Genomic DNA, 16,695 nt, shown 5'->3' on the forward strand with positions numbered 1-16,695 from the left:
TGCATTATAAGAGACAGGAGGATGGTCTCTCTAGAGAAATTGTATAGTTAGCGATATAACTTTTCCGAAAACGAGTGCGTCACTTCCCGTGGCGAATCGCATTCGTCAGTCGTCTCTTCCGCTCGTACCATTTTTCGTCCGGTCTTCGTCACCTGGCCTGAAAACGGTCCTCTTCCTCCGTCGGGATGTAATAACTCTACATTTCCCGGTCCGACGACGTCTCGCCGCGACAAATAAAACACGCCACTACTCGACCGAACAAATCGACTTTCCGTCCTTGCTCATCTATTAGAGCAAGATCGATGGCCAGGTATAGATCGGAGCTCAAGACTTTTGAAGTGGATAGCAGTTGTTGGTTCGTAATGTGAAACGTTGGTATTCTTACGCTTGTCCAAGTTTTATCAATTTTTTTTTATTCTCAGACATTCTATAAATGTAAAAATCAATTTTGATTTATGCATTATGTATCGTTTCTTATCGATTTAAGTTTGGAAATTTAAAAAGACAGAGACTTATTTAAAAACAGTTTTTTCTCAAGAAAAATTCATTATGACATTTTTAAAAATGCTTGCATAAGCTTACAGAGTGTATGTACATAATAAATCCAGAACACACGATCATTTAACATTATTAAAGAAGTACTCTTTTAATACAATTATATCGTGTAGTAGCACATCAGATTTTCCAATGAACTGTATGAAAATAATTGGCCGCTAATGAATGCACTCTTAGGATTGCTCTGTTTGACCTGTTTTCGCATTTCAATGGCTCTTGGAATATTCGAGTATGCTATTTGTATAAACCAAAATAATGGAAGACTTAATACCATATTATTTACAAGTGATCCTTGTAATTTTGATACGTTAGTTTGTTGTTATTTACAAGAAGCTGTATAAAATGTATTACTGAATACACAAGTTAAATCGATGAATGAAATTCTTCTATAAAACGATGATTTATTTCTACTCGCGATACTTTTAAAGAAACTCCGTCTCTCTCTCTCTCTCTATTTTTTTTCGTATTGTTTCAATGCATTCTTGTGGATCATTACGAACTTTTATTCCTTTATTTCACTTGGCATGCAGAAGAGTGATGAAGAGGGCAAACCAGGAGATAAAAAAGAAAAATGCTCACGCAGCCGACATCGGGCGAGTCTTCGCGAATTTTGCTGTGTCAGGAGAATTTCTGCAAAAGAGCACGGTGTCCTACCGATCTCTCTCTCTCTCTCTCTCTCTCTTGGCACACACGCGCGAATATTCCTCGATAAAATATTCTTAACTGGTCGCGCGCGGTATTTGAGCGAAGGGCGGCGTCCGTTGGCAGATACGTCGCTGCAAACTCCTTCCTTTCCTACTGACATAGCGATTCTTATCTCATCGTCCGCCCGATCTCGTGATATCCTGCTAGATACGGGAACGGGAAGAGAGCGGGAGAGAGAGATTCAATTATTGCTCTGAGACCCAATCCTTTAAACGCGCTCTCCGAGCCACTTCCGAGATAACTCGTTCCGATATTATTTCCTTTATTCGAGGAGCCATTGTATCCCAGAGACCCATTCTTCATATTCCGTCTTGCATTTTTCGACGTTTTTAAAAAGCGAGAGAAACGTCGAAACGAAGGAATAGCATAACGCAATAATAATATATTTTTGCGCGTGTCTCGATTTATTAAATCTCGCGGCGACGCGTAAATGATTGCGCAAAACTTGAAAGAGTCCGCTTACTTGAAGAATAAGTATTACTCTTGTATGAAACTTGGACAGATTACTGCGCAACGTACTCTAAATCATTATGGTGAACTCTAGTTATTATAGTTACTTAATCGGCTAAAAGACGAGAGCACCTGCTATGTTCAGGCGCGGAATTTGCTGTAGTTTCCGCAGTTTAGAAAGCTAAAGTGCCGAAGTGTGTTATAGTAGTTACAAGAAGCGATGAAGGGTTCGTGAAGGACGAAGGAAGAGAGGGGGAAAGATGATAGAAGGGAAGTCATGCATGTGGCATCTGGCATTAGATCATCAACGGCCTAAATATGTCGGAGTGCTCTGTCATTTCTCGACCGAATCATTCGCGCCTTATTAGCTTCGGTTCTGTTTCCATTTTCGTTAAAGCTTCGCAATTAATTCTCGATATTTCTCGACAGTTTTAAACAAGATTTGCTTTACTATACATAAATAGATATTCATATTTAATTGATGATTTTTCGCATAGTAATTATATTGAATAATAAAACAGTCATCGGAATGAAAATATTAGAATATGATAAAAAACATTTCTCTTTTCATTTCAACAATTTCATTTTTTTTGTTTTTGCGAGAATTATTCATTGTAGTTGGTTATAATTTTCGCTTTTGCTCGAGTCTCTAAATTTAATAATTGTTGAAATAAAAGTAAATTTATGCATGACATAAATTGCAATCCACGTATCTAAAACGTATCAAATTCTCATCTTTAGATGTGCATTGGAGTGTACCATATATTCTCCTGGGTGTGTGTAGCGGGTAATTATATTGAATAATAAAACAGTCATTGGAATGAAACTATTAGAATATGATAAAAAACATTTCTCTTTTCATTTCAACAATTTTATTTTTTTTTGTTTTTGCGAGAATTATTCATTGTAGTTGGTTATAATTTTCGCTTTTGCTCGAGTCTCTAAATTTAATAATTGTTGAAATAAAAGTAAATTTATGCACGACATAAATTGCAATCCACGTATCTAAAACGTATCAAACTCTCATCTTTAGATGTGCATTGGAGTGTATGTTCTCCTGGGTGTGTATAGCGGGATGAAGCATACGTTCCGGAATTTCTCCCCCGAATTCCAGCCGCGTCATAGTAATGTAGCATTATCGCGTTGTTGGAAAATCGGCGCGAGCTATTGGAGATGACAAATCTCGTAGAATAGAAGGGTGAGAGCAGGAGTACATTTCGGGTGTCCGTTTATGCAAATTGCCACTTACGGAGCGAAGCGTTTGCGGCCTCTATCGCCGTGAAATAAAGCGTATAACAAGAGCCCATTCCGGCGTGAGAAGGGAGGAATGGCTTTGCTTGAACGCGTACGTGAAAAATCCGCCGTTGAAATACATATGTATATGTACGTATATATAGAGTGTTTCCATAATATCATATATTAGTAGAAAAATTTCTCTCTCTTTTTCTCGAAGAATTCCGGAATCGATATTTACTCGATAAGCTCCTCCTATAAATTGCGCTCGAATTATATTGGAAAATTGGTCTAATACATAAATTAATAATTATGGCAGTTCAATGAACATGTGCAAATGAACTTAATTTGTTTGCGTGATTCATACATATGTATTAGCAATTTATCATCCTTATACCATGTGTATTTGGAGCACTTATACCTCATGTATTTGGAATCTCGAGGTACGATGAATATTTGATTTTTATATTTCGTAAAACAGTTTGTACCCGAGTTTCAATTTTCATGAAATTTCTCCAGGTACCTTTTGCCATCTGTGAATTATGTTTGGCAGGACATATTGTACATACAAGAGCGATAAATGTTTTTCCGTCCTGGGTATCATCAGTCTGGAAAACATTATACCGCCAATGTTCTCGCATTCATATAGCGGTCCTTATCGACCACAGAGTCGTAAATCATGGTTACGTTTAGCCCATTGCGCGGGATAGAACCCCTTACTATGAGAGGGTGTAGCGAATCCCTCCTCGAGCAATTACGATCCCGGCTACTGCGAAGCCTCGAGGGTCCAAACGAAGAGGATCCGAGTATGTTTGAAGGTATGTGATGATCTACCTGTAGGTCATGTGCGAGTAACTTCCACGTGTGGCAAATTTAATATGGATAAAAATATCGGGCGCGTTCGTATGCATATAAACGAACGGTATAAATATTAAAGTTGTTTATTAAAATATAAATCAATAGAAAAACCGCATATGCATATTTACGATGCGCTATGTCAGACCTTTTAAAAATAATTTCATAATCTAAAAGAGATTGACGCGCATTCTTTTTCTAATGTATCACGCGTGAGTGAGAGAATTTTTCGCTAAGTAAATAAAAATATCATTTCACTAAGCACATATACATCTTTGTACACCTTCACCACTATGCCTTTAATATTTAAACACAAAATATATATGATACCGAGCATTTCGAGTTCATGCTTTTGCACACGAGAGACGTGCCGGGTTGCGTTGAATAAAATATTAACTGTCAATTTCTTTTTCTTTTTGGAGCAGACTCTCGGGACTTCTTTCGCGACGTTAAAACGAGACCGTTTATATGCAGCTCATTCAGACGGCGATGTCGCGTGCCACACCTGCCGTTATTTACAATCTTTTTCGGATATACCATATATGGATACACGGATATATATGGGTAATGGGTCTTTTGCGCAAATGACAGACGGACGAGAGCGCGCATACCACGTGTACGTTCGAATGTGCGAGATGTGCGGCGTTGGATAAAATACCAGAACTCTATTTCGTCTGGAATTGCAATTTTGCGGGATTCACCGGTCCCTGTTTCCCTCCCTTTCATCCCTTCTCTCTCTCTCTCTCTCTCCTGTTGCCTTTCTACATCGAGGAACGCACGGCGTGCATTATATCACCGTGAATGCGCGTGAAGGGGGTAGGTTGGGATGTCCGCGGGGCAGGTGGAGATATATGTGGCGTTTCTCTCTGGGAAAACAACAGGCTGCTGCGAGCATGACGCGCATCTTCAGTCGGAAAATTCACTCAAAATGTCGTTGCCGATCGCGCCGGCGGCGACGGTGGATTCTCGTGTCGGCGTGGCGCTGCGCGCGCGGCGTCGACCTCCCTCACGACGATGACAGGTACAAGTGATCCAATTAGAACTTCACCGGCGCGCGCGAAGCGCTTGAGCGATTGCCAGTTAACTTATTAGCGGAGTTGTGTCGATTCGGCCCGGCGGCGTTTTATTTCCGCGACGATGAATAATTTCTCAAATTAACGATCGCCCGGACGGGAATATTCGCGTTGACGAAATTCCTGTATACAAACTATAGTTGACGGTCAGTCCATCTATGTTCACGTGACAATATTTCGAGACACTGTTTTCTTATTGGAATTAAGATCTCTGAAAATTGTAAATTATTTTAATTGGGAGATTAATTTTTTCAAATATATATTACAATCGAGTTTTTTATCTAATAACAATTTTATTTAATGAAGTTTGGCTGCAATGGTCTTGAAACGTATACGTTTTGCGAAAGTTATAATTATTAGAAAAATGTTTCGAGAAATGTTATCTCAGCCATGTCAAGAAACATAAATGGATCTAAAATTTCGTTTAGTAACAATGCAATTGTGTGTGTATCGTGTGTGTTGTGTGTGTATAGCACGTAATAATATATATATATATATATATATATATATATATATATATATATCTTACGGCAAATCCTACTTTGTTGTGACAGCAGAGAAATAATGTTTCGCTTCTGACCTTTTCCCTTGTTCTTTTGGTGGTCCGCGCTCGTGCATCAAAGTCTGCTCATGGTATGACGCAGTCCTTTCGAGGATTCTCATGTTTTTTCGTGCCCCGTTGAGGAACTCGGCCATGTGGCAATTTCGTTGAGTGGCTTGTACATCGCGACTTTCGGTGTTTAGAAGCGGTGCGAAGCTTTGCGCTCATCCGGTCGCTTCTTTGTTCTCAGATTGCAAGATAAATTTATAGATACTTTTAACAATAATTAAATGCGCATAATTGCAACTCTTTCCGCTTCTTCATGTGGCTCTGGTCTAATAATCATGTAATCATTTCGATTCTTTTACTTTCATGCAATTTATCGATGGATTTCCGGTTAGAATATAAATGGGAGATTATTCTTTTCGTAAGAGAGTATATATATATACATGTACTTACGCGTATTCGAGGTATTCGCGTAAAGATAATAATTTAAATGGCAAATTGATAAGCTGAATTGCAATTAATATCGCGGTGGTTTAATTAGTTGTTTTAAAAGATAATTTGGCGCTGCAAGCCGAGCGAACGATGCGGGGCAACGTAATCAGGAAGACTTTAAAAAGAAAATATTCAAAGAGGTAATTACACATGGTGTTCCCCGAGCAGTTTCAGATAACAAGCAGAAAGTTTACCCTTTGATGTAGGTAAGAGAGCATGGGGTGGATGGGCTGCAAAAGGAAGAAAAGGAGCAAAGCTGAGGGCACTACTAAGACTTAACCCTTATGTTAAGTTTATGAGGGGCAGCTTGCGAGCTCACAAACTCGGAAATGCTAGAGAAACCGTGGCTGGTAGCACGGCTGGAGGGTGGACAGAGGTGAGATAGGGGATGAGTTAAGCTTGTGTAAGCTGCCTACAAAATTATGAGTGGGATAATGCCGGGAACTTCTTCTAAAGGGATACCGCCGCACACGAAATGCGCTATCTCACTCATTATTTCTCACTTTATATGAAGATGTGTGCTTTCTTTATTATATCGCGGATCGATAATATACGTGTATATAAATATTATATTTTATTGCTGAAATATTTTTTATTGCTGAATAAAATTGCAGAGAAATTCTTAAAAGGTAATAACATATATCGGAGATATTATTAATAAACAGAGCGGAACGGTATCACCATTTCATCCAGCACAGTATCGTGCGTTGATATCCTTCAACATGAAGGGATAAGGTCGGTAGTCTCGTCACCTCGGTCTGGAAATTGCACATGTCTGAGCGAACTCATACCCTTTCTCCCCATATCAATACTTCCATCGTGTTGCAGCACCTTGCGGCGATAGCGCCGTAAATCGCCTTCATTGTTCCGCGGTAACACGTTGCTGCGATCGCGCTAGAGCGTTCATCTACGGATTCAAAATGTCGAACGTATCGGGGATTTCATGAAACTGTATTGGAGCACTTCTCGCGATATAAAATCAGACTGCGAAGATTGCTTCGCAAGGAAACCTCGCTCACCGGCATAACTACGGGCATATATATGCACATCGATCATAGAAAGTGTGATGTATTTCATCCAAATGCGCGCGGGAAATGTTCCAAGAGAAACAAGCCGGTGTAACGTATTTACGAAACAGTTTTTAAAGTCGTTTGCGGGAATCGCGGTGAATTTTCTTTTTTTTTTTTTTTTCACGTATTACGCTTTAGAGGATACTAGGGAGGCATTAAGAAATAATTCGCATAAAAACTGTTTTTATTACACGGTAAATTACCAACTTTTATACATATATATACATTGCCTTGAATTCTAAATGATGTGTAAAGTTAGAAATGTTTCAAATAAGTTTGAAAGCTTTAAATGAGAAATATATATTTATGATATTTTAGAACATATAATTTTATATAAGCGATATCACAAGTATACCGCGTTTTTACATTATATTACATCATCTATACTGAACAACAATTACTCGAACGTACATTATAATTTATAACATAAAAGCGTAAAGTTTCGTGGCTATATGCTATTATAAATGTGCTGTCAAAACAAGTACATTACTGTGGTGAAGGTAATCAATGTTTGCGAAAGAGAGGAGATCAATTTATCAATGAAACATTATTTTGATCGTTCATCCGCGCTCTCGTCTGGATTTTGATTGATGCATCTGCCAGGAGATATCGATAATGTTACCAACAATCGAGCCATCATTTTCGCAGGAAAGTGGAGGGATTAAGTGACATGGGTAATCGCTAATCAATTACAAGCGATAATCATCGTGCGATTACTCGTGTCGCCAGACGCGAAATCGTTCTCATATAAATCAACCGACTCGATCGTAAGAGAGGGTAGAAAATCGCTGTCTGCAATACCATGTAGGTACTCAGGATCTCTGCATGTTCTGACCTAGGTGTTGGTTGATCTCCCTCTCTCTTTCTCCCTCCTTCTTCTGGTATCGCTCTGGTTGCTAACAGAGTTCGAGAAGATCGGTTAAGCTCCCTCCCGACTCCTTCCTCTTTTCTATCCCCTTTTCGCTTTCCGCACACATTGATGAGACGTCAAGACCAGGTGTTACCTATAGCGGTGGCTTCTCATCCCTAATTTCTGACGACGAGACTCGGAAAGTCTAATATAGAAGGGTTATTGATCTTATTTTTTGAGCTTAGCACATGTAACAAATGTTGTTCTGTGCTTTTTATTGACTTTATTCTTGATGCATCGTAATTTGCATCGCAATCACAATTCATATATTAACATTATTCATATATTCATCTCGGTCGACATATAACGATAATACCCAATTATGGCTAATTATAGATAATTTGAGATATCAGAGAGACGAGAGAAAGAGAAAATTTTATTTTTACGCGAAGACCAAAAAGGGTAAAATAACGGCAGCTAAAAGAGAAACCACCTTTGATAATAGAAAACGCGAATAATGGCCGCTTGATAGCTCTTTTTTATCCGTGCAATCATAGCGATCGATTAACGGTTGCGTGTGTTGGTGTCTGGTTGTCGTTCCTAAAAGTGGAACGCCCCATAAATTTGTGTCCGCTGTGTGTGCTTCGATGGGATATTCAATTTTCTCGTTGATGCATGACCACGCGGCCAGTTTCTCCTCTGCCGTGTGTCATCATTTTTATCTTTTGCTTTGCGTCTCATCAGTTTCGCTTTCTCTTTTACCAAACCGATTCCTCGAGTCAAAGCGACTTTATAATCAAATCCTGAAATATTTTTTACATTTATACGTAAGTCGGGATACGGTTTATTTTCATCTATTTAATAATAGGATGAATTTTATTAAGATATATTTTCGTTTAAAATAATTGCTTTTCAGGTAATTTTATTTGCACTGGCTGTTTACGCTCGCTTGTCCAAAACATTTTTCCGAGATGTTTGAAACTGTTCTCTGTGCTTCGACAGAAATTGAATTAGTATCGCTACCACGAGAGTACCTATCTCGGATCAATCGAACAATTGCTCAGACAATACTAGCCATCCATTTTAATGCTATTTTCAATTTGTGTTTGTACGAGCAAAATAATCTAGAATAATATACTTTAGTGGCGATTCTCGCCGATTAAAGTGCAGGTTGACAGTGATAATTTGTCGGACGTGACGCACAAGTGACAAATGTTCACATCGATATGAACGCCTGGAGAATATCGTTTAGGGGACAGCAAGAAAGGTTGACAGAACAGAAAAATGATGGTGTCGCGCCAGATTAGAATAGCGGCTCAAAGAATAATGATCAGCAATTTGTTAGTTTACAGTTTACGTGAAGATCTCACCCCCTGATTTACCTTTTTATCTTTATACCAAAAAATCACTTTGCCGATGCGACTTTGTGAAAAATGTCTTTACTCTTTTTGAAATTTGTAAGAAAAATATAAATAAAACTCAACGTGTAGCTTGATGTATTTATATTATGTCAAAGTATTTTCGTAACATTTAATTTTACAAAAATCAAATACTGTACAGTTGAATAAAAAATGTTCAATTTCTTAAATGATAAAATTAATATGTATTTGATCGATTCAATTATTGACGACAGTACGGTTTTGTATTCTGGATCTAAATAGAGACGTTAAAACATAAATTCGCTCTTTTCTGGTAATGCAGATCTTGGGATATGATTTAGATACAGAGAGAAAGAAAGAGACACTTTTATTGCAACGTCGGGCAACTTTAGAACGATAATGTCGCGTTACAGTTTTGTTGCGCGTTAAATTTTCTTTCAAAGAAAATCCTGCGACGTCACGATATCTCCGTCTTTAAACAAAGTCCTGAATATATTTCCCGAATTATACTTGGATAAATATTATTATCGTCGTTGTAACAAAGGTCCGGGTTTCATTGTGTGTACCTACGTCGACGCGAGGGTTCTTCTTTCAGAAGATCACGAGCGATTTCCCCTTTGCGTTCTCTAACTCACGGACAAAAAAGCGATTTGCATTGTATAAAAGAACGTTCTGATAAAAGTGCGAAGAAGTTAGAATCGAGACTATTAGTGTGAGATAACTCGGTTTGCCCGGAAATAAAAGGAAAGATGGGAAACGTGAAAATGTGAAAACACAAGATGTGAATAGAATATATTGCAACAATTACGCGATTGCGAAATGGCAATTGATTCGCATCCGGTCACGTTAAAAACGTTTCTCATCGTTTTGTGTATGCGTTTCCCCCGTTTTTTTGCTGAGATGTCGATGAAGTACAATAGAGAATGATATATTTTTATTGGCCGCAGTTCTGGCGCCCAGAATAATCGAAAGTTTCGCAAGCGAGTCACGTGCGCGAGGATTTGTGATTTTGATCCTAATGTGCCCTACTCCTCCTGGGTGTAGTAACTTCTGTCTTATACAACTTGTCTTGGCCCTTGGCGCAATACACCAGTTCCGGTCCCAGTAACATTGCTAGACATTGGTCATGCATCTATTTCCGCCAAGTTTTAGAACTCGTGAACTTTCTGAGCTGTAGTTTGTCTTCCTTCGCTAAGTTTTCTGACCTCATTCTTTGAATCGCATTTGGCTGCCGTCGTTTTATCCTATCATCTTTAAATCATAAATAATTCCTTTTAATAATGTCAAATTTTTATTTTACAAAGCGGTGTATTTATATAAATCTGTTGTCTTAAAATCTGATTGTTCACATTTACAAGCAAATGTTACATATAAATATTGATTAAAAATATAATAATGCTTTATTATATTTTCCATTAATCAAACTCGGAAACAACAATAATAAATATTAAATTGTTTGTCTCTGTTATATATATTCGCGAATAATTATCAGGTTATACATGATGATAAATTTTGTGTGTATCTGTACGGTATCAGCGTTAAAGACAATATATAACGCGAAATAACAGAAAGTTAAATGAATGTAAATAATGCACTAATTGCGTTTTGCTAATTGCTTTCTTCATCGGAATAAATTATCGGAATTCGTTCCTTCGATGGGCATTTTTCTTCGTTTCACCATCGAGTCGAGCGCGTCAAGAGAAAAATCTGCACGAAATACCTCATCAGTTTCTGAATAAAATTTCTTATCGCATCTCTCTCCCTTCGAATTAAGTTCGAAGTTAAAAAAGTTCTCGATGAGTTCTCTGTGCCTCGATGGACATGCTGATTTCATACTGAGCGATTCATTAGAGAGCGACGCCGTATAACGATTATGTCTTTATTAGTAAAATTCACTCGCTTCGTTGACGCCAGAGAGAAATTCTCGCATGCGCTCGTGATGGTCGAAGCCCATTGAAAGTTTAATTTTTGAACGAAATACGCTGCAATAATTTAATGATAGAAGTTTCTTCTACCGAACCCAGGCGCATATATTGATATGTGGGAGTTGTTCGACTCGTCATTATAACAAATCAAATTGGTTTCATTTGACGTCCATCGTATTCCATTATTTTGTTTCCATCAATTTATGGGTTTAAATTGCCTTTATCATGATGAAATTTCCGCGTTTAGCGCAAGAATTTTTCCCGGATATCGTATATTATTTCCATATTATTTGTTATTTTCCCATGCACGATCGATTTTCTCAAAAACACATATAATATTGTATGTAGTATTCGCTCGACGATAAAATTTTTAGAAAACTTTTATATACGCGGCGATAAAACTGTTCTAAGATTAAACCTTATCGTGCGGTCAGCCGTCTATTGGAGGCGCGCAATGTCGGCTGAATGTATGCGCTTACACCACTGCTTTGTATGCGTCCGGTTATATCCGCTTCTCTACTACTTGAAAGTCTGACATATACACAACCGTGATCTCCTAACTATGAAAAACGGTTCAAACTTGCATACCTTTTTAAAGTTTCGCGAAAGCAATTGAGAATTCCCAGAGAAACTCTCGAGATATATATGAGAACGTATATAATTTTCGATTCCACGAGCGGGACAAATTTTCCTCATTGAATTTAGAACATGACGCGCCCGGTGCATAGGCTGTCGATACTTCATATTATATATTTCGTACGATTAAAAGACGTGACAAAAGCGATATCGGTTATAGAAAATAGATTGATTTATCAATAACTAAGTGAGAATATTTATTTATATTCGAAATCAATGTTTTTTAAATACAAAAAAAAACATCACACATTTTCCCCTTTTTGAATATAAATTTTCACATAATTTATATAAAAGTTAGAAATGAAAAAAGTTATAAATTCATCTCTCTGAAACGATACGAAAAGAACTGTGCTTTTGAATAAAAAAAAAGAAACTATAACTTCTTGTCCTTTTCAATATTGTTCTTTCAAATCTCATAACTTCTTCTCAAGCTAGTTTTTTTCCATTACGCGTAAGAGTTATGGCAGACTATTCACGCGTATATGACAATAATTCGAAAGTGAACAGACATATACAAGTGAAAAGAAAGTACTAACTAAAGTACTAAATACTTTGTTTTTTATAAACAACGTATTAAATACTAATTTACAAATAAAACAATAGTAATTCGAATATTTAAATAGATCTATGCGTTTCAATAAATAGCATAATAGTGTAAACATTTCATAAAAACAAGATAAATCGTGCTCTTTGGTTTTTCTAGATGTATATTTTTTAAACTGTTTTATTTACTGAAACTCCTATTGATTTATTAGAAACATGTTTTAAAAATAACGTAAAGAAGCATTTGAATTAAATTTTTATAGAGCCAATGTCCTCTTTTTTTATTGCTTAAAAGAGACATTCGCTTCCTCTTTCATTTTTCTGCTCTTTGATTTTTCTAGATGTATATTTTTGAAACTGTTTTATTTACTGAAACTCCTATTGATTTATTATAAACATGTTTTAAAAATAACGTAAATAAGCATTTGAATTAAATTCTTATAGAGCCAATGTCCTCTTTTTTATCGCTTAAAAGAGACATTCGCTTCCTCTTTCATTTTTCTTGTGCTGAATAAGCCAAAAGCGAAGTTAAATAATGATTCGTGAAAGCTCACTCAGCTTTTCACGATGGAGAGGCTATAAAATTAACGATGAGCGATGACTCGTCTCTTTGTGGTAAGAATAAATAAATTATGCTAAATGAGACAGGTAGACGAGATTCTGAATATAATATTTTATTTTTAATATTGCATTTTTAGATTATATCTTTTTTACATAATTATTTTTTGTTTATTGTATATACTTAATATGTATATCGAATCTAAAAAAAGTTAATAAAAAGTTAATTTGGTCATTAATATAATATTACTTTATTCTATTGTTGAAAAAGAATATTAAATTCGAATCAGAGTAAAAAAATATAAATGTTACATTTTGAAAATGTGTCGCATTTTTTTCTCTATGAAAGGAATTACTCGTTCCGCAATTCCAGTTATTTCTTATCGATGAACTTTCGTTTCCATCGCTATCTTATTGTGCTGAATAAGCTAAAAGAAACTACAATAGCAGCTATGAGAGAATATACTTTCCTTTTCGTAAAAGCTCTTTCAGCAGATATTTTATTAAATTATAATACGGTAAAATATTCTGTATATGTTTTGAATTATTTATAATGAATGTGGTTGTCTAGAAAATTATGTGTAATAATTTCTTTATAGATAGAAGTAAGATATAAAATCTATTAATGCTATTTAATTTATACTCGTATATAATGAGAAATAGAGACTCGAAACATTTAATTGAATTAAAATAGTTGATTAAATCAAATTTCTAATTAAAACGGAAAATGCTAAGTCAACTAAAAAATTTGACAAGTAATTTATAAAATAAACTTTACAAAATTTTCGTGCACGGTTGCGTTAATACTATGTTATTCTCGCGATAATTCATTAACAATGCACCGACATTTAATGTAGAAAATAAAATCCGTGCGCCGCTGCCTCCCGACGCGTGACGGTGCGAATAACGCGTTCGACAAAGTGCGAAAATCGATTTTCCAAGCTCTCGCGAATGAAAACTTCCGGTCTTTAAAGAGGCTCATTATTTTCCTGCCAGAAACGACCGGTCGTAGACCGGCCGGCCTTTCCTCTTCACTCTTCCGTCGCCGTGCTAGCTGGAGGAGAATGGGATTTGGGATGGGGAAGCCGGGGTGGACAAGATTGATAAATTATCGGCTTGAAAAATGCAAAACCGATGCGCGCACACATTCACAGACGGGCGCTCACACGTTCGCGCGGCAGTCGTATTGGTGTGACATATCGCACAAGTAAGCCCTTATACGATGAATTCAGGCGGATGCATGTTCTCCACATAAATTCCGACACGAAGCTACGTCGCCTGTCATATAGGATGCACTGAAAAACTGCGGCCTGCGTCGAGAGTGTGTTCCTCACTTTTACGCCTCGTTGCGGCGCATCATCGTTTGACTGCGTAATTAAATTTGCAGCCTCATTTAATAGACGGCCAATTATCGACGCTGAATGAAAATGCATTAATTTCGTCGGTGGCCGCTTATTTATTTTCGACGAGTGTTTTCATTTTTCTGACTGTGTATATTATTGTTAAGCAGTTCGTAATAATAAATGTTTAGATGAATTATTCAGACTGTAATGAGTACATGTATTATTGCGAGAAAGATTGTAATTATATTCATAATTGGTAATTAAATGTTTTTATTGTTTCAGGAGGGACGAATATTATCGCTGTGCATCTGTTCATAAGGTCAGTATGTATATATAAATAATTGAAATTAAGGTTATTATCATTTTGTATAAAGTTGCTGTTTCTCAGCTTATATCTATTATATGCATATAAATGTACATATATATGTGTGTCTGTGTTTGTGTACAGTATATTGATACATATATACAATATATTATATATTGGAAAAATTGAAAAGCCTTCCGTTCAAACTTCTGTATGATAGATTTTGTATATAGTATGAAAAAATCTAATATAAGTTCCAATTGAAAATATATCAGAATATCTTTGGATATTCACTACAAGTCTGACGTTCGCCATGAGATTTTGATACCTCGCGAGATTTGAACAGTACAAATTTTTTGCTCAAGATTTTTTCAAACAATCTTTCAGAGGAGTTATATGAAGCGGTGTAATTCAATTTGCCGTACGGCACTTTTTTCCGTGATTCGAATGTCCTCATAAATTTTCTCTTCTGGCAGGCTTTGTAATTCGCTTGTGACATTGTAATGAGATTGGATGCGCGTTTGATCGGCTAAACCGTCGATATATTAGAGAGAGAAAGAGAAAAGGAAGAAGCGCAGAGCGCTATTGTAGAATGTAATTATTAATGAAAAATTATACGTATGGGAGGCTACAAAGAGATATAAAAATGCACTTGCAATATTAATGTGGCTATTCTGCGCGTATATTCATATTTATATAACTGTGTTTCTCTCAGGAATTACTTGATCGATTGAAGTTTTTACGTACATTATCTACGCTCTCTCGAGAAGAGAGATTTTACCTTCACAAAACTATCCAAATATACAATTTCATTCTGAGTAAAAAATTTAAATGAGGTTGTGTGATTCAATTAATCGAAATATAAATGCGAAAATATTAATAACAAAGTATCGAAGAAAGAAGTAAGATACAGGGTGTTATAAAAGTACCGGAATAGCAGAATAACTCGAAAAATATGAATCCTAGAAAAAATGTTAAGTACTGGGTTTTTATGACTTTTTCCTGGCTATCTGACGGTTACCTTAGCCAGGAAAAAATCATAAAAACCCAGTACTTAGCATTTTTTCTAGGACTCATATTTTTCGAGTTAGTCTACTGTTCCGGTACTTTTATAACATCCTGTATATAGAGAAGTGTAACAATAATAATGCAAGGATAAAGATTTACACATATTGAAATTTTCGCTTTCTCTAAATACAATCAAACTATAATAATAACATAAGTAATTATGGATTACTTTGGTTTTGCATTGATAGACATTGTGTCATAAAATAGCAAACTTATTTGTAGAAACATGTGGTTAAAAGTTGAATAATTTATAATACGATTATATACTGAAATACACACACAAACCTCAAGTTGTGTGTTACGTGAGCAATTTGTATAAACTTGTATATTTAATTGCATCAGGATAATTTATAATTATCTGTCGCAGCTCAACCGTACAAATCTATTTAATAATAGAAAAAAACTCATTCTTAAGTCCATGAAATATCTTTTATTTGTTTTTGTGTTAATAATTAAAACCATGTTTTATAAACTGTTTAACCGGATTGAAAATACATGTAATTATGTATTACGCAGGCATACACAGTTAAAGTAAAAGATAAAACATTTATAAAGTAATTTGAAAACAATTATATGTTCTAATTACATCAGGCATTATTCATATCTTTATAACTCTATAAATAATCCTAGCAATGAAAATCTTTTCTATTTATATTATTATATCTTTATCTATTTGAATGATAATGAATAACAATGTTGCAATTATTAAGAGATAAACAAATTTATTTATTATATATTTATTTATATATATATTTATATATATATATTTATTATTATATATATTTTCTTGCGGTTGCAAATATTATTGTAATATTAATAACTGCACATATTTTTAAACGAATGTATTTGTTAATTAACGCAGATGTTTCACAATAAACGAGAAAATTAATTTTGTCAATTACCACGATATATAGTATGACAATATAATATTACGATATTGAAATGTATATTTTTATTTGTATATAAACTATAAAATTGTGTAACGCAATAAGTACAGAGTTATGAGATGAATATACTCTTAAAATTCTCAAATATCAAGTTTATATATAGTCTGTTGGTAAGGAACACTTGTTATTCGAACTGGACAGTTGTTTCAATTTTCATGTCGA

The 16,695-nt window shown here is 35.6% G+C and overlaps 1 protein-coding gene across 3 annotated transcripts in view; it reads left to right on the top strand.

The window, feature by feature from the left end:
* Positions 1 to 16,695, top strand: part of LOC114941005 (TWiK family of potassium channels protein 7) — a 213,194-nt gene that overhangs the window by 48,663 nt on the left and 147,836 nt on the right. For all 3 annotated transcript variants that reach the window (XM_029315822.2, XM_029315823.2, XM_029315824.2), the window contains one exon: positions 14,497 to 14,533. The gene's annotated coding sequence lies outside the window, so the exon portion shown is untranslated. The remainder of the gene's footprint in view (positions 1 to 14,496; positions 14,534 to 16,695) is intronic.

Source organism: Nylanderia fulva, unplaced genomic scaffold, assembly GCF_048542155.1.
Source record: "Nylanderia fulva isolate GAGA-0341 unplaced genomic scaffold, ASM4854215v1 Scaffold10, whole genome shotgun sequence".
Classification (NCBI taxonomy): Eukaryota; Metazoa; Arthropoda; class Insecta; order Hymenoptera; family Formicidae; genus Nylanderia; species Nylanderia fulva.